The sequence below is a fragment of the Ochlerotatus camptorhynchus genome, unplaced genomic scaffold (assembly GCF_037179485.1).
Source record: "Ochlerotatus camptorhynchus isolate MF236.1 unplaced genomic scaffold, CSIRO-AGI_Acam_v1.1 ptg000040l, whole genome shotgun sequence".
NCBI lineage: Eukaryota > Metazoa > Arthropoda > Insecta > Diptera > Culicidae > Ochlerotatus > Ochlerotatus camptorhynchus.
In genome coordinates, this window is record NW_027040531.1 from 1,717,450 (window position 1) to 1,732,851 (window position 15,402).

Sequence of the window (15,402 nt, forward strand, 5' to 3'; positions counted from 1 at the left end):
GCACGTTTCTTAGGGACCTTCTGGTCTTTTAGTAACCTCTATGGTAACTACAGAAGAATTCCAATGACCTCGGCTGGGATTGAATCCAGACCTACACTGGGCACTGAGCATGCAGTTAGGCTTACCCCTGAACCACCGGCGCCGTCCGAATTTATTTATTTATTCAAATCATATTATCAACAATCAATACGAAACTAACGATTTTAAATTGGCTCACTATTTGACTAGCCTATTGGTCCCAAGCAAACGATTAACGTACCCCATTCTAGTCGAAATTCTAGTACTACGCAATGTTTGTTTTGGTTCGCTATGAAAGTTTGACAGGTAAAATGAGGGGTTAGTGGTTTTTCCTATGTTTCGAGAGGTGAATCGATTAGCTTGGGACCGAAAGGAGTACCAGAGCTGAGCCAAAAAGTTGAGCACGTTTCTTCGGGACCTACTAGTCTTATAGCAACAACCAATACGAAACTAACGATTTTAAATTGGCTCACTACTTGACTAGCCTATTGGTCCCAAGCAAACGATTAAAGTATCCCATTCTAGTCAAAATTCTAGTATTTCACAATGTTTGTCTTGATTCGCTATGAAAGTTTGACAGATAAAATGAGGGGTTAGTGGATTTTCCTATGTTTCGAGAGGTGAATCGATTAGCTTGGGACCGAAGATAGTACCAGAGCTGAGCCAAAAAGTTGAGCTCGTTTCTTCGGGACCTTCTGGTCTTAAAGTTACCTCTATGCTTATAGTACGTTCAGACTATAGACCCGAATAGAAATTTACATTAGCCCAACGTTTGATTTTGATGTCTACATCAGCATCGAAATCAAATGTATGCCTGATGTCAAACATTAGAAAACATTATGATTTAGTTGTATTTAAGCAACGTAACATGGTGTATACATCAGAAATTTTGGAACAAAATTTTGCCATTCTAATGTCGGTCTGACGTCAAAAATTTCAATCTATTGACATTAGAATCAAACGTTTTAAGGATGTTTTCAGATGTAAAAAACGTTAGAACTAAACGTTGTTCGGATGTTTTTAAATGTAAACGTTTTCTGATGTTTTCTAATGTAGATGTTTCCTGATGTTAGAATCAAACGTTTTTCGGTTGTTTTCGGATGTAAAAAACGTTAGAACTAAACGTTGTTCGGATGTTTTTATATGTAAATGTATTCTGATGTTTTCTAATGTAGATGTTTCCTGATGTTAGAATCAAACGTTTTTCGGTTGTTTTCGGATGTAAAAAACGTTAGAACTAAACGTTGTTCGGATGTTTTTATATGTAAATGTATTCTGATGTTTTCTAACGTAGATGTTTCCCGATGCTAGAACCAAACATTTTTGGATGTTTTCGGATGTACACAACGTTAGAACTAAACGTTGTTCGGATGTTTTCAATTGTACTTCGTGTTTGTTGTTCTCTGATGTTTTCAGATGTACAAAACGTTTAAAGTAAACGTTGTTTGAATGTTTTCAAATGTAGATGTTTACTTATGTTTTTAGATATACAAAACACTAGAATCTTACTTTTCAAATGCTTTCAATTATATTTACAACACATTAGAATTAGAAACATGATCGTGTAAACACTACACACCATTGTTGTTAGATAACATCATAAAAATGCGTACATAATAGTCAATGCTGAAGCTCCCGTTTCCCACCAGTCAGATAACTGACCTTAGCTAACCAAATATCATTGCGGCAACTCTCTATGCGGCAGGGGAACTATGCCATTAGCGCGCTAAGAGTTATTAGACCACTGACATAGGCGCCAATTTGTAGGTGACGAGGCACTTGGTGACATTACGGCGAGCTTGACGATTGTTGTAGCATTTTTTTAGCAAACTACCAGTTAAGGTGTGTAGTGTTTACAAGATCATGTTTCTAGCTCTAATGCTTTGTACAATTGAAAGCATTGGAAAAGTTAATTCTCATGTTTTGCATAACCGAAACCATCAGAAAACATAAAATAGTACAAAAAAAAACATCCATTCTGGTAGACTATCTCTTAAATGCATACAGAATAGCCATTGCTTAAGCTCCCGTTTCCCACCAGTCAGTTAACTGACCTTAGCTAACCTAATATCATTGTGGCAACTCTCTATGCGGCAGGGGAACTATGCCATTAGCGCGCTAAGAGTTGTTAGACCACTGACATAGGCGCCTATTCGTGGGTGACGAGGCACTTGGTGACATTACAGCAAGCTTGGCGATTGTTATAGCATTTTTGAGTGAACTACCAGACAATCATGACAATAAGATCGCTGCGCCTCCAGATCTCCCTTTAAATCGACCCGCTGTGCCAATTTGTCAATAATGCATGACACTTTGGACGTGGATCGGGATGATCCACAAATGCGGAAAGTTTTGGGCTACCAGTCTTCTACCTAATTGACGAACTGCAAATATATAATAAACAAAATTATTGTGCATGAAAAATATGACAATGTACAATGCTCGAGGAACACTGGGAGTTTTCGAACGACGCGTGCTTAGGAATGCCGGACAACAATCCCGCAAAAATGGTGTTTTCCTCAAATCCGGCCGGTACAAGACAAAGAAAAGTACAGCGTGCTAGGTGGTTAGACCAAGTGGAGCAAGATGTAGGAAGTGTGGGATGCTCGAGAAATTGGAGACAAGCAGTCAGGGACCGAGTTAGTTGGCGCAACTTTGTTATACAGGTCAAATCTTGAGGGACGTCGGACCAGCAAAAGTAAAGTAAGTATCTTATACGTTTGCCAACATTCCACGACAATATATGATTAGGTTTTCACTTGGTATGTAATGAACAACAGAGATACGCGATAATTCGTATAGTTTCTGCGATTGATGGTTAATTTTAAATGTACGTATAGTACTATATAACAGCATAACTGGATCGTCATGTTCACCATCTGTCATTGTCTGCAAAAATATTTAATAGCAGTTACCTGTGTTGTGATACTTCCTTCAATGAAAACTAATTTTCTTGCATTGCCATGGTCATTTGGGATGAGGCTGGTCCACTGATCATTCGGAATGAGCTCTCCACACATCATTGAATCAATGTAGGATCAATGTAGATATGTAGATATCAATGTACATAGATGGTGTCATATGCAAAGTGCGAAAAGAGAATGAAAGAAATACGAAAAAGATTAGCATCAAGAAGTAACAGTTTCATCGGATTAGTCACCAAGTCCCCCACCACTGCTATCTGCAGCCCTATCACTCCCATCCCCACGATTGCGGAAGAGAATAATAAAGTTCTTGATTTAATTTAAAGAAATTAATATTTAATATCGGGATCCGTATTCGGTTTCCCCATCGGGATCCGTATTCGGTTTCCCCATTGGGACACGTACTCGGTTTCCCCATCGGGATCCGTATTCGGTTTCTCCATCGGGATTCGTATTCGGTTTCCCCATCGGGATCCGTCTACGGAATCCCTATTGGGATGCGTATTCGGTTTCCCCATCGGGATCCGTATTCGGTTTCCCCATCGGGATCCGTATTCGGTTTCCCCATCGGGATTCGTATTCGGTTTCCCCATCGGGATCCGTCTACGGAATCCCTATTGGGATGCGTATTCGGTTTCCCCATCGGGATCCGTATTCGGTTTCCCCATCGGGATCCGTATTCGGTTTCCCCATCGGGATTCGTATTCGGTTTCCCCATCGGGATCCGTCTACGGAATCCCTATTGGGATGCGTATTCGGTTTCCCAATCGGGATCCGTATTCGGTTTTCCCATCGGGATCCGTATTCGGTTTCCCCATCGGTATCCGTATTCGGTTTCCCCATCGGGCTCCGTATTCGGTATCCCCATCGGGATCCGTATTCGGTTTGCCCATCGGGATCCGTATTCGGTTTCGCCATTGGGACCCGTATTCGGTTTGCCCATCGGGATCCGTATTCGGTTTCCCCATCGGGATCCGTATTCGGTTTCCCCATTGGGACCCGTACTCGGTTTCCCCATCGGGATCCGTATTCGGTTTGCCCATCGGGATTCGTATTCGGTTTCCCCATCGGGATCCGTATTCGGTTTCCCCATTGGGACCCGTATTCGGTTTCCCCATCGGGATTCGTATTCGGTTTCCCCATCGGGATCCGTCTACGGAATCCCCATCGGGATCCGTATTCGGTTTCCCCATCGGGATCCGTATTCGGTTTCCCCATTGGGACCCGTACTCGATTTCCCCATCGGGATTCGTATTCGGTTTCCCCATCGGGATCCGTATTCGGTTTCCCCATCGGGATCCGTATTCGGTTTCCCCATCGGGATCCGTATTCGGTTTCCCCATCGGGATTCGTATTCGGTTTTCCCATCGGGATCCGTATTCGGTTTCCCCATCGGGATCCGTCTACGAAATCCCCATCGGGATCCGTCTACGGAATCCCCATCGGGATGCGTATTCGGTTTCCCCATCGGGATCCGTATTCGGTTTCCCCATCGGGATTCGTATTCGGTTTCCCCATCGGAATCCGTCTACGAAATCCCCATCGGGATCCGTCTACGGAATCCCCATCGGGACCCGTATTCGGTTTCCCCATCGGGATCTGTCGATGGAACCCGTCATCGGGACCCGTCATCGGGATCCGTCTACGGAACCCGTCATCGGGATCCGTCTACGGAACCCGTCATCGGGATCCGCCTACGGAACCCGTCATTTTCCACTTTATTTTAGCTTTTAGTAGGGGTAAGAGGGGCATAGTGAACAGGTGGGGCATAGTGAGCATCCAGCTTGAACTTCCGGCTGTTCGGAAAAAAAAAATTGTTGGTGGTAGGATCAATATCATAATGATATTGAACCTACTACCAGTTGATTTGTTTCATGCAGCTGGAGATCCAAAGCCAAACTGCGGGATGCTCACTATGCCCCTCTTCCCCCTATTTATTTATTTATTTGTCAATCAAATAAAAAAAAAACAATAAACAGATTCACTAACCTGCAAAGAGATCCGGCTTCAAATTCCCCGCCGGGATCCAGCTTCGGACTCCCTACCGGGATCCGGCTTCGCACTGGTGCACTTTCCTAAAAAAAAACATAATTACAGTACATTAATTTAAAATTTTAAATTTTACTTACCTGAAAAACAGCCTTCCTTTTCCAAGGGCGATCGCGGGACTCGCAATCTTCGAAACTGGCGGGGGTCCAGGTGTGGGAGCTGCCTTCCTGGCACGTCGGTAGCATTGGTGCTCAGCACGGAAAACAAGATCGACGGAAAAAACAAACCAAAGGATTTGCCGCAACGCCGGACACCGAATCGCCACCAAAACTCGCGACGGACACCGCGAAAAAAAAACTGTACACGGCCAATGTGATCAACCCAAATTTGAATACAGTGTACTCCAAATCGCAAAAAATGCAGGAACGCAGCGATGAGTAAATTTGCCTCGAGATTTGCCTCATGTTTTCCGGTGGAAAACTTCAAAAATCTTCCGGAAAATTAGGATTGACGAAAATCCACAGAATCCAATCTTTACTTTTCTTATATTCGCAAAAATTTTACTGGAAAAACCTGGAAAACCTGGAAAAACAGAGGTAAATTAACTCAAAACTGAGTTCCTGTACTTTTTGCGATTTATGCGTGAACTAAACTCAAATTTGGGTGTTCTCATTCGCCGTGTAGTGCTGACTCAGGACAAAAAAAACTTTGCATGCGACGAGGGACCGAAGGACAACAATTTACATCGTGATGAAGTTTGATTCTAATGTAACGTTAGGTTCTGTTGTCATTGGATGTATTCTGATGTTTTTGCGTGCAACAAATTACATCGTGATGAAGTTTAATTCTAATGTAACGTTAGGTTCTGTTGTAATTGGATGTATTCTGATGTTTTATGCGTGCAACAAATTACATCGTGATGAAGTTTGATTCTTATGTAACGTTTGGTTCTGTTGTCATTGGATGTATTCTGATGTCAAATTTTACATCGTCAAGACGTTTGATTCTGATGTAACGTTTGAGGCTAATGTATTTTTATGTACTTGGATGTCACACTGAAGTCTGAATACATTAAGGGTACAGCAATACACATTAAAATTTAATGTATTGAAGATGTCTGCTGATGTTTCCTACATTACAATTTCTATTCGGGGAGTTATAACATGTTGTAGCGCTATCTTGATGGTGATTTCTGTGTTGCAATTATTTGACAACCGTTATAACATGTTATAACCATAGAGGTAACTCTAAGACCACTGGGTCCCGAAGAAAATCATTATTATTTTTGGCTCACTCAGTACCAGAACAACGGTCCCAAGCAGTCCCAAGCTATTTCACTCACCCCTGCATGTTCTGCATGAATCCACACACCCCTGATGTTATCTGTCAAACTTTCATAGAGAATCAAAACAAACATAGTGTAGTAATAGAATTTCAACTAGAATAGGCTACGTTAATCGTTTGCTTGGGACCAATAGGCTACTAAAGTGGTGAGCCAATTTAAAATCGTTAGTTTCGTATTGATTGTTGTTATAACTGCTCAGTCTGGACAGCGCTTTATGCCTTGTTCAGACTACAGAGTTATAACAACAATCAATACGAAACTAACGATTTTAAATTGGCTCACCACTTTAGTAGCCTATTGGTCCCAAGCAAACAATTAACGTACCCTATTCTAGTTGAAATTCTATTACTACACTATGTTTGTTTTGATTCGCTATGAAAGTTTGACAGATAACATCAGGGGTGTGTGGATTCATGCAGAACATGCAGGGGTGAGTGAAATAGCTTGGGATTGCTTGGGACCGTTGTTCTGGTACTGAGTGAGCCAAAAATAATAATGATTTTCTTCGGGACCCAGTGGTCTTAGAGTTACCTCTATGGTTATAACATGTTCTAGCGCTATCTTGATGGTGGTTTCTGTGTTGCAACTATTTGACAACCGTTATAACATGTTATAACCAAAGATAAATACTAAGATGAAACTGTCGGAAGAAAAACTTTCTATTTGAGTGTCCTCTTTCACGGTCCCTTTCATCCAATGATTACCCTCCGCATTCAATGTAATTTTGTGGTTTTGCCCCCTCGGTAGAGATTTTGCGCTCATTTTGATCAAAACAAACACACCAAAATCAGAGGTGTCCCATTTTTTAATTACTCGATTAACAACTAATCGATTTTTTTTTGTTCGCTGTGCTGACATTTTTCCACCAATGAGAGTGCAGCACATGTTTGAAACGATCGGTGATGATCCTCTGGAGAAGTTAATGCTTATATCGGCATGATATTTATAACCGATTACAAATATTTTACTTTTCGGTGCGTTAATCGATTAATCGATAATTCGAATGAAAATTGGCCATCACTAGATGAATGTGAAACGTCATTTCAAATATATGGACCGTACATAAATAATGATACAATTTGAAAGGGACCGGGGCCCATCACAAATTACGTCCACACGGTAACTGAAATAAACACGAGTGTTCACCGGTTGTTATAACTCTCCAGTCTGAACAAGGCATTAGAGTTACCTCTATGATATTATTGTTTTCGTTCAAACCGCATTCATACAAACATTTGATTTTTGTATGGAAAAACGGTTCGGACGAAAACGAGAATATGAGTGATAGAAATGTTTGGTACCGAGCTAGGGGAAGGACAGCTCCAAGTATCGGCATCAATACCGGTGATGGAAATATTAAATATTTTAATATGTATGATATTTGCAAATCTTATACTTAGTCTGACAGTTGTTTGTTTGTGTTTGACTATGTTTGGTTTTAAGTGTACATTTGACATTCGTTTAATCAAAAATGGATTTCACACGAGAGGCAAGTCTTTCCTTGATGATCTTGCTGGCCACCGCCACCGAAATCCTCTCCTTGTTCTAATAACATTCGACCGCACTTCCGTTCCCAGAAAATAGCCATTAATTTCCACGTCTGCGAATCAATGTACTGTCGTTCGATGGAACGGGAATCGACTGACTACGCCGTCCCTGTAAACGGAGTCCCAGAGTGATGGTTCCGTGGTCGTATTACTCTAGATTCGCCATGAGCCTGTAACCTGGAGAGATTTGCTGCTGGGGGAACGTGCAGTGTCGTTTTTATCATTAAAATGCCGAAAACGATCAGAGCTATCGAAAACGAAAATCTAGGCAAAAATGATGACCAACAGAAAGCTGCAGTAAACATAAACAACAACCGTAAAACGTAATTGAATGTATGCGTTAAAGTTACACTGTTATTTTTTTGCTTTGTAGCTTTCCGCTTGACAGTTAATATCATTAATATTTATACTAAAATCTATAATAACTACCATTTTGTGCAATTTTTACACCAAATATTACTTCAGATCAAGTTGTACTTCCTCTAGGTACCGAGCAGGTTTTTGATATCCAAATTTTTTGAGAAATCTTTTGTAAAAAAACAAACGCATTCCTGATGTTGAGGTTTTGTTTCGAGCTGCAAATATAGGGATTTTTTTTCCAGATAATTGTTGCGCTTACTTGTTTATGTAACATTGTTTTCAAGAGCAAATTGATTCTAGAATAGAGTTTTTTTTTGGAAAATTGCAGTAAGGTATCAAGCATACGAAGGGCAAAATTGTATTTTTTTTATTGCAGAACTGAGCAGAGAACTGACATTTCATGATTGTTCGAGTATAAAAGGTGTATTCGATAAAAATGGCACCCCGAAAAAGTCCAAGGTGTCAGTTGTTTTTGTGCCAAAAACCTTGAAGCGTGCTGGGTTACATGTTTACAAGGTGCAAAAAGCCCCAAACCCTAAGTAAAAGCAAAACATCACTGCGAAAACCCGCACCCGGAAACTTTACACTAAGTTACTCACTATATCGTGTTGCATCGTGATGGATGACGAAACTTACGTCAAGGCCAACTTCCGTCATCTTCCTGTGCAAGAATATTTTGTTAGCAAGTCTAAGTTCGATGTTCCGGAGGATGTTCGAAAGAAGAAATTATCGAAATTTGCAAATAAGTTCCTGATCTAGGCAGGCGATTTGCAGATGTGGTGAAATAAGCGATCCCTTCATCACTACCGGAACAATCAACGGTGAGATTTACACGAAAAAGTGCCTTAAGAAGCGTCTCTTACCATTCATAAGGAAGTACAAATGATCAACTCTGTTTTGGCCTGATCTAGAAACGTTCACGAAACGAAAATTCATTATTTGATTCTTGTGTTTCACTTCTACATTTTTGCCAAAACATCAGCCTTATACATTCCTTAAGACAAACCACATAGGTCCTATAAGAATGCATAAAAGGTATGTGTGGTCGCTTATACATTTCATTTGACACATGATCTTCTTTAACTTTTTGCAAGGCGTCTGCTTATTAGTTGACTTATACATTTTATGAATAATCAGCAATAGAAATTTGCCAAAAAGAATAAGGAGATTTTTATCCGTGTATTGGAGTGGTATCGAGCCAATGCAGTCAATTTTGTGCCGAAAGATATGAACCCACCAAATTCACCGGAACTTCACCCAATTGAAAATTCTGGGCAATTATGAAGACGGAACTTCGCAAACATCCCATTGAAGAAAATTTTAGTAAAAATATCAAACACTTTGGGAAAATCGGTTGTACAAAATTTGATGGGTGGAGTGAAAAGGAAGGTGCGGGCATTTGGGATGGGAGACGAAATTGAATAAAACCAATTTTGTAAATCATAGCTCATTATAGTAGTTTTTCATTTCCTGAAAATTTCAAGAAAATCAGTTAATTGGTTTAATTTTGGTGAGTAAATATGTGTGCGCCATTTTGATCGAATACACCCTTTATCAGCTCAATCGGTTGGAAAACAGTCGAGAAATAGCGGTGGGTGGATGGCACCACCCACCATGCTCGTCGAGGGTTTTGTGAACGTAAACAATTTTTGAGAGATTTTAGACCCACGCCACCTTCCTTTTAGGGACGGGACCTTATCAAAATTTTCCCGTATGTGCTCAATGATTACTGAATTTTGGACCGGTCTCAAGACGCTTGACGGTAGCGCAGGTCATCCTAGCGTTATTCCGAGAGCAAAATTCCCGCAACAACCAACACTCTTTCGCCATGCTCTGCTCTCTGTTGTCAATTTCAGAGAAGCCAAATAATCGTCGTTCAGCTCGGATTGTGCATGCTGCTTCTATACGGCTTGTAATTTTTCCGACCTTCCCTTCCTATCGCTTTTCAGTGGACGATTTCCCTCCTTGCGAAATTCCGTCAGTTCGCTAGGTTGGTTGGTGCTCACAGTTTTCCTCCACACAGACACAGCATTTGTGTGCTCACGTGCTCGTCACACGCTGCTGGGAGCAACAAAGAGGGGTTGCTATTTTGCTGGGAAATGTTGTTTCTCCATCCCGCTTTTCCGTACATTGTTTTCATCGGAAGGGACACATGCGAAAACATGCGTTCGCATCAATACCAGTGCAAGCATCAGGCTCACAGGACATCGGAGCGTAAGAGAGTATACATCCTGGAGCGAATTTTCGCCTGCAAGTGCTGCTCCACGGTAGGCATCCTATGTGGTGAACTCTCTTTGCTGCGGCTAAAACAATCCGCCTGGCTAGCTCAGTTGTGATGCGGGTTGCAAAGACGTTAGGCGCGTGGAGATCCTGTTTACGGTGTTGTGTGGTAAATGTATTTTCAGGATGTGATTTTTTTTAAGTGCACCTTGGAAGAAGGCTATTTCCGCAAGATATTCTAGGTTGGCTGCGGTACGAGTTGGAAAATGGAGCTTTCAATTTGCCTATGTTGCAGGCGATTATCTTTAATTATTATTATCCTCAGATTAATTGATTATGGTCGTGTTCGTGCCACGAGTGAGGGCCTGATGCTTACCGTCATGGAATATGAAGCAGTGTGTATAAACGTCTCCTTGTGTACGAGTATGTGATTCATTCTATAAGCAAGGAAAACAACTGAAGATAGAAAAATGCCTAAAGTGAAATCATGTGATTGCCACTTGAGCAAAGTTCTGCATTTTTTGTCACTATCGTAGCACATGCCAAGTAATTCGAAGGAAAAGCATCCACTCTACGGCGGAATGATAAGTTTGCTTTTCCTCGGACCTGAGAGGGTCAAAGTTTTTCACGACACGAGTGACGCAGTGAAATGAATTTTCTCTTCGCACATCTGTGATGCCGTTGCTTCCGAGATTGTATTGGTGTCCGTATGTGCGAGTGTGTGCAGTGAAGACCTTCGAAACATACGCACTCCGAAATGACCTGGAGATTCTGCTGCGGAGGCAAATACGGACGTCTGCGTGCTCTTGGAGGCTTGCCTGGAGGAGCCTCCAAAATTAGACCAGACGCTAATTGGAATGAAATTTGTGATCCAAAGCGAGGAAAATCGATCAAAAATCTGTAAATTGGGTCTTCGATGCAATACTGGCAACGATGATACATCGCAAATCGATCGTAAGTGGTGAAAACGAATCAAATGCAAAGCGTACTTTGGATGATTGGAATAGACGAAAAAAAAGGTATCACAAATAGAACTCTTCTTCCATAGAATGACAACCTCTAGGGAATTATGCCAAAAATGTTCATTCGTAGCGAGAAACTTTAGAATGATGCCTTCGCCAAAAATGGCTCTATGGTGCCTGTATGGAAATATGTGTATGTATATACAAGTTGGCACAACCAGCAGCGAGCAGCAGCGTGTGGCTTGCTGAATGAAAAAAGGATTAGCAAAAAAAAAAGGACTAACCTAGATTTGGTCGTTCCTCTCCGATTTATACCGCGGCCACCATCATCGTGGGAAAAGTGTTGCTTTATATATGTGGGTTTTGGTGTGTTAATTTTTTTCTAGGATTTTGATCTAATTTTGTTTTTAGATGTTTGAAATGATTGTGTACAGTCAAGTTCCACTTATCTGAACAGCATTATTGATATGAACAATTTTTTATTGGATGATTTAGGGTTAAATCCTGCCCTGAAGGATGCGTTTTTCTGAAGTAAACAATCTCTGCTTTCACGGTAAATCCTTTAAAAGAAATAAGTTTGCTGAGTATGGGTAGGCCTGCCCTAGAACATATTTAGGGGCCTACAAAAAGCTTTGGAACTACATTTGGATAGCGGTTCTAAAAAGATATTTTGCATAGTGAACTTAGCAGACCTTATTAAATGCTAGCTGGATATGCTTTGCTCGGAAAAATTTGATGCTAACTCACTTCTCACTACTCAGTTGGACACTTATCACGCACTTACTTCTCACGCCCTGGCGTATAATTCACTTACCTACACTCAAGTGCCACGCACAATGGTTCAGTTCCGTTGCGTTCGAGTTATTTTACATACGAGAAAATAATAAAAAAAAAAGTAAAGGGTTGTGTCCTAGACACGACCGCAGTATGACGTAGAACCACACAAAATTGATGTTTTTCATGCATTTTTGACTATTATACTTTATCTTAAAATTTTCAAGTATTTCAATGTTTCGGTTATGGTTGACTCAAAACAATTTACACATTTTCTTTACAAATATCCATGTGAAATTCCACATGATTTTCATTTGACCACACATAAACAGAGTTCACTCAGAAGTACACATGAAATTTACACGCAAATGAATAGTATGTGTGGTCACGCATGGTTTTTAAATGTACATATTTTAAGTAGGGGAATTTACGTATTCTCGGCAACCTAAGCAGCGACCTTCTTTCTATAGCCTTTTTCTCTGAGGAACGCACACATATACAGTATTGGTTTGTTTACAATCTTTTGCTGCCAGCTGCTCTAACAATTTCAGTCGAAAGAATTGTCAAAAACTGTTTTGAAACGCTTTTAAAAAGCTCCAATCTTCTCTAGTGAGAGCGAGTATTGTCGGCAACCGTTCCATTTGAACTGCATGTAAATCTGCTGTTCTATTATCGGCAACTCGAAATCAGCTACAATTTGTAGTGTGTGTGTTTCATTTCAAGAAAACCTTGCTATATTGCTTTTTCTCAGTGGTAAAAATATAGTCAAATTGAAGCTGAAAGCATAAATAATCGTTTGCATGCATTCAGCGAAGTGTAAGAAAATCCAGTGAAAATAGTGTTTCAATTTGGGTTGCCGAAAATAGTCTGGCAAGCCGAAGCCGTCATTTCCACTATGTGGCCGACACATAGATATTGATTTGTTAGGAGCGGTATTTGAGGGGTGGGGGGGGGGGGGTTAGGAAAGGTTGTTGAGGGGTGAGGGGGGGTAGGAAAGGTTGTTGATGAGTGGGAGTTAGGTTAGGAAAGGTTGTTGATGAGTGGTGGTGGGGGGTTAGGAGAGGTCGTTGAGGGAGGGGAGAGATTGTTGTGAAGGGGGGAGGGGAAGAGATTGTTGTGAAGGGGGGAGAGGGAGAGGTTGTTGTGAAAGGGGGAGGGGGTTTACGTCATTATTGTGGTCACGCTGTGATCCACCTTAAGTCGCTGATTTGGTCCTGATTACTGCAGGACCAAGCGCCACGCCGTCCGAAGCGACAATGAGCAAAAGCATGACAGCAGCGCTCTTTTATATCTTTTCAGGTTCAGAACCTGATAGGATTTCCCGCAGTTTTTTATGAATGGGGCGGAGCAGAAAGTTTCTTTTGTACAGAATATGTAAAATAGGATGGACTTTGGATGTTAATATAATTGCACATGTAGAGGCACCAGATATGTTTTACCGTCAGTTATTCCAAACGTTTATTCGCGTCGTCAGTAGTGTCGGTCGCATCGTGTGATGGGAAGACAGCGCTCCCGGAGCAGGCTCCGTGAGAAAGCGGAAAAGAACAGTGGTGAGTGTAGCACGAGTGTACCTATTTCAAATAGGTACGCTACTCTTCCCACCGATGTTGGGAATACCACCTCCGCCACGGTGAAGCGATCCAAGAAGAGGAAGAAAAACCAAGGCCAGTCCGATGGTACGAGTGGACGTGATGACGTCACAGCAACGAACGCCAGCGACATCGGTGATTTCGGCGACACCATCGACAACGAAAATTCTGCCGGCCCGAGTGCGGCAAAAGTGAAGCTACCTCCATTGGTAGTAAAAAATGCTCATCTTAATGAGCTCATCGCGGACCTAGCGACGCTGGGCGTTAAAGCCGAATACAAGTTGGGCAGAGTCGGCACCAAGGTAGTGCTCCGTACCAAAGCGGAGTATGACTTGGTCGTCGCCCACCTGAGGACTTCCAAGGTGGAATTCTTCACCCACGACATTCCCGGTGAGAAACCATTCAAGGTCGTCATCAGGGGCCTACCAAACTTCGACCCGAAGTTTATCGAAGCTGAAATCAGGGACCGGTACAAGCTGGCCCCAAGTGCCGTCTATCGGATGACAAGGAGAGACGAGAATGTGAAGGCGTATCCGGATAGCCTTTTCCTGGTACACTTCCAGAAGGGAACGGTGACACTCAACGCGCTGAAAGCCATCCGCTCCATCAATTGCATCATCGTCCGCTGGGAGCCATACCGTGGCGGCCATCGCGATGTGACTCAGTGCCAACGGTGTCTGAACTTTGGACACGGCACCCGCAACTGTAACATTAAGCCACGCTGCGGCAATTGTGCTCAAGACCACGCCACTTCCGACTGCCCTGCGGATGAAGCCGTGGCGTTAAAATGCGCCAACTGTGGTGGTGCTCACCAAGGTTCCGACAGACAGTGCTCCAAACGCGAGGACTTCAAACGCATCCGAAAACAGGCAGCAGCTAACAACCAACCAGGACGCAAGAAGGACAAAGTCCCGGCATTTCGGACGGAGGATTTCCCGCCTCTTCGTGCTCCTCAGCAAAGGCAAGCGAATTCGCGGGTGCATTCCGCTCAAGCAACTTCTGGTGATTCTGCTGGCCAAAGCTCTCCATTCCCCCCTGGATTCTGGAGACAACCACCAGCGCAAAACAACAACCCCGATCTGTTTTCAGCGGATGAACTGATGGAAATTTTCGTCAACATGACCGGTGCTCTACGTAAGTGCCGCAATAAGCCCGAACAGATCCAAGTGCTCGGTAAGTTCATCATCCAGTATGGTGTCTAAACCGCTAACCATCGCTACTTGGAACGCTTGCTCTGTAAGAGCAAAACAGATTGAGCTTGCCGACTTCCTCCGCAAGCATAGCATCGACGTGGTTCTTCTAACCGAGACCCACCTAAAGTCCGGTGACAGCTTCTGGTTGCCTGACCACTACATTATGCGGCTTGATCGCACCAGCTCCAGGGGGGGTGGTGTAGCGGTCATCGTCAGAAAGGGATTCAAGTTTTGCACTCTGCCCCACATCCGCACTTCTATCATCGAGGCCATTAGTGTGGAGGTGGAATCACCAACTGGAAACGTCCGGTTCATCGCTGTTTACTGCCCACGCCAGTGTACCGCAAGCAACGGATTAGGAATCCAATTCAAGAAGGACCTGACCGCCATCACCCGTACTAGCTCCCGATTCATCGTTGGGGGCGACCTGAACGCCCGCCATGAAGCTTGGAGGAACTACCAGAGGAACCGGAACGGATGT

At 42.6% G+C, this 15,402-nt stretch overlaps 1 protein-coding gene across 1 annotated transcript in view; it reads left to right on the plus strand.

Annotated features, from left to right (window-relative positions):
- Nucleotides 1-10,520: 10,520 nt before the first annotated feature.
- The window catches only part of LOC135712932 (facilitated trehalose transporter Tret1-2 homolog), a 400,438-nt gene continuing 395,556 nt past the window's right edge, over nucleotides 10,521-15,402 (plus strand). Inside the window, exon 1 of the mRNA XM_065236032.1 lies at nucleotides 10,521-10,572. The gene's annotated coding sequence lies outside the window, so the exon portion shown is untranslated. The remainder of the gene's footprint in view (nucleotides 10,573-15,402) is intronic.